Below are 4,382 nucleotides of genomic sequence, written 5' to 3'. Positions count from 1 at the left end.
TGTTCAATGTTTGTGCCGTAACTCGGTCACCCAGTGTAAGCCTAAAAGACAATCTTCCAGCCTGGCTTCAAGCCTGATCAACCAGAGCATTGCGGTCGGTTTGCTCAGCTGGTGAGAGCGTGGTGATACTAAAGGCACAGTCGCAGGTTCCATCCCCGTGCGGACTATCTGAAATTTTTTATAATTTTACGCTTTTCCCGCACCTTTAAAATACAAACATTATAAGGAAGCCAATGCACACAAATTCTCACGGGGGATTTATTTGGATTAACATCCATTGCACCTTTGCCACCGGGGCTGGAGACTTGCTGCAGCTTCCCTGGTGGTCTAGTGGTTAGGATTCGGCGTTCTCACTGCTGCAGCCCGGGTTCAATTCCTGGTCAGAGAACAGTGTGTTTTGGGGCTGTTTGAATTGCCACCATACAAAGCACACTTACAGAATTAATGCTCTCCCCTGATTCAGCTTTCAACACCACTCTTCATACAGCGATACAAAATGAATTTCCTTGACTTCTGTAAAATGCGTGCTGTTTCAAAGTCAGCAGGAATTGATTTATGTCATCATTAAGACTGACTGATTGAAACTTTAAACAGTGTCAGGACAGTCACGGTTTTTATCAGTCTTCCGTGAATCTTCTTGCCCACTGCATCTCCCTAACACACTTACCTTATCACAGGCACGACTATCAATCAATTCGTTGCCAGTTTGAAAAATGCATCATTTGAAACTTAGCAACGTGTGCAAGACTGGAATCAGAGAGTCTGTGGGCCATGAAAACTTAACCTGAGCATTAAGATGTTCATTAGCCCTTCCTGTATTGCTCAGAACCCCACTGAGTGAGGAACGAAGAGACCACAGGCCGGGCATGGAGCTTAGTCATTTTCAGGTCTGTGTGGGGCTCAGCACCATACCTGCAGCTGAAGATGGAACTTGATTTCAGTTTGGCACTTGATCAGTGCGGTGAGAGCGCCGCATCCTAACCAGTAGACCAGCAGGGAAGCTGCAGCAAGCCTCCTGCCAGCAAGCACAGCAACACAGTCTTTCCTGCTTGCTCCTTTGAATTTCGTGCCAGGCAAACTGTTGGAATGAGGTTTGTTAGCTTAAAGAGCTCTTTTACCTGCCCAGCTTCATTCCCTAAAACTAAGTCCAGAACCGCCCCCTCCCTTGTTGGGCACGGATGTTGCTTTCCACTTATCAGCCCGACTGAATGCTGTCCAGGATTTCCATCATGCGGGCACAGACTGCTTCATTATCTGAGGAGTTGTGAATTGAACTGAGCATCCCAACTTCTGACCTTACAACGGAGGGAAGGTCTTTGATGAAGCAGCTGAATATTTTGGGCCTAGAACACTGCCCTGAGGTACTCCTGCAGCGATGTCCTGGAGCTGAGATGATTGGCCTCCACCAACCACAACCATCGTAATTTGATCTAGGTGTAAATCCTGCTAGTTGAGAGAGCCCCTGTGATTCCCATTGACTTCAATTTTCCGAAGGCTCCTTGATGCCACAGTCGGTCAAATGATGCAATGACATCAAGGGCAGTCACCTTCAACTCACCATTGGAATTGAGCTCTTTAATCGATGGTGCAACAAAGGCTGTAATGAGGTCTGAAGCTGAGCGGTCCTGGGGGAATCCAATTTGAGAATATGGGAGCAGGTAATTGGTATGTAAGCCACACCAGCCATCACTTGTGGTGATGATTGAGAGTGGAGTGATTCGGCAGTAATTGTCCGCTTTACATTTGTCCCACTTCTTGTGGACAGGATATACCTGGGCAATTTTGCACTTTGTCGGGTAGATACCAGTGTTTTAGCTGTACTAGAACAGCTTCCCCGAGGCGTGGCTATTTCTGGAGCACAAGCTTATAGTGCTGCAGACGGAGTGTTGTCGGAGCACATTGCATTTGCTGTAACTAATGAGCTCAACTGTTTCTTAATATCGCTTGGAATTAATCGAATTGAATGATGACTGGCTTCTCTCAGGATGGATACAGACACTTCAGCTTTGTCTTTTGCATTCATTCATCTTTTCTGTTTATTTACTCCATCTAATCATTTTCTTGATTTTAAAACCCTCTGTCAAATTTCCTCTTAGCCGTCTATGCTCTAAGGAGAACAGCTCCAGCTTCTCTGGTCTATCCGCGTAACGGCAATCGTTCATCACTGGAACCAATGAAGTAAATCTCTTCTGTGCTCTCTTCAAATCCTTCATGTCCTTCTGAAAGTGCGGCGCCCAGAATAGGACTCAATACTCCACCTGCTGCCAAACTAGTATTTTATATTGGTTATCCACAACTTCATGCCATTTGGACATTATGCTTCTATTTATATAGACAAGGATCATACATGGTTTATTAACAGCGTTCTAAAGCTGTTCTGCCATCTTCAACGAATTGTTCACAAACACCCCCAGTTATGTCTGTCCGTTAACCCTTTTAAAATTATTCAATTTAGCTTGTAATCTCGTCTTATTCTTCCTACCAAATCATATCAACTCACAATTTTCAGTGTTGAATTTCATCTAAATGTGTCCGCCCATTACAACAGCCTGTCTATGTCCTCCTTTTTTTTAATTCGTTCATGGGATGTGGGCGTCGCTGGAAAGGCCAGCATTTATTTTCCATTCCTAATTGCCTTTGGGAAGGTGGTGGCGAGCCGTCTTCTTCAACCGCTGCAGTCCGTGTTGTGAAGGTAGTCCCATTGTGCTGTTAGGGATGGAGTTCCAGGATTTTAAACCAGCGACGATGAAGGATGGTGTGTGACTTGGAGGGGAACTTGGAGGTGGTGCTGTTCCCATGCACCTGCTGCCCTTGTCCTTCTAGGTGGAAGAATTCACGGGTTTGGGAGGTGCTGCCGAAAAAGTCTTGGCGAGTTGCTGCAGTGCATCTTGCAGATGGTGCTCACTGCAGCTATGGTGCACCGGTGGTGGAGGGAGTGAATGTTTAAGGTGGTGAATGGGGTGCCAATGAAGCAAGCTGCTTTGTCCTGGATGGTGTCTAGATTCTTGCGTATTGTTGGAGCTGCACTCATCCAGGCAAGTGGAGATTATTCCATCACACATCTTGTCTGTCCCTTGTAGTTGGTGGAAAGTGTTTGGGGAGTAAGGAGGTGAGACACTCGCCGCAGAATACCAACCCTCTGACCTTCTCTTCTTGATACACTATTTATGTGGCTGGTACAGTTAAGTTTCTGTTCAATGGTGACCCCCAGGATACATATGCTGGGGAATTCGCCGATGGTAATACCGTTAATTGTCATGGATCGGTGGTTAGACTCTCGGTTGTTGGAGATAGTAATTGCCTCGCACTTCTGTGGCGCAAATGTTACCTGTCGCATATCAGCCCAATGCTGAATGCCGCCCTGGTCATGTTGCATGCGGGCTTGGACTGCTTCTTTATCTGAGAAGTTGTGAATTGCGCTGAACACTGTGCAGTTATCATCGAACATCCCCATTTCTGACCTTATCTTGAAGGGAGGGTCATTGATGAAGCAGCTGAATATGTATGGGCCTGGGACACTGCCATGAGGAAATCCTGCAGCGATGTCCTGGGCTGTGATGATTGAACTTCAACCACCACGAATTGCAGTCTCTTACTCTCTTCCTCACTGTTACATGTTTCGTATCCTCTGCAAATTTCAAAATTTTGCCTATACCCCCAAATCCATGTCGTTAATGTATGCCAAGCACAGCAGTGGTCCGAGTAGTGAACCCTAGGGAACACCAATTTACACCTCTATACATTCTGCAATAACAGCCATTCACGACAAATCGCTGTTTTCTATCCCTTTGCCCCCCTTTATATCCATGCTGCTACTCCCCCTTTTATTGCATGGGTTTCAAATTTACTCAGATGCCTAATATATGGAGCATTATCAAACGACATTTTAAAGTCAATATTCACAATAACACAATCACTGCCCTCACCCACCCTCTCTGTTATCTCAGCAAAAAACTCAATCATGTATCCCACATAACTCTCTTGCGCAAAAATCATTTGACGCTGGGTCAATTGTTAATTTTAAATCTGATATTGATAGATTTATGTTACCCAAAGTAATCAAGGGACATGGGGCAAAGCCCGGTAAATGGAGTTAGGTAATAGATCAGCCGTGATCACCTTGAATGGCACGAGGGGCTGAATGGCTACTACTACTGTTCCTATGTTGCTATGCTCCTGTGTTCCTAACAGGTTTATTGGGGATCGCCAGCTTATATTTCTGAGGTTATGACGGATTACTGGGTCGACAGCCAATATATCTGTGATTAGGAGGGTTTATTGTGACCAACTGCCTATATATATATGGGTTTATCGTAATTTACTGCAAACTACAGCCGTTATATCTGGGGTTATCAGGGTTCACTTGGATTACCAGCTATATT

Source organism: Somniosus microcephalus, unplaced genomic scaffold (genome assembly GCF_052327205.1).
Source record: "Somniosus microcephalus isolate GS21.2 unplaced genomic scaffold, FLI_Smic_1.0 scaffold90, whole genome shotgun sequence".
NCBI lineage: Eukaryota > Metazoa > Chordata > Chondrichthyes > Squaliformes > Somniosidae > Somniosus > Somniosus microcephalus.
This window is presented reverse-complemented; position numbering follows the sequence as displayed.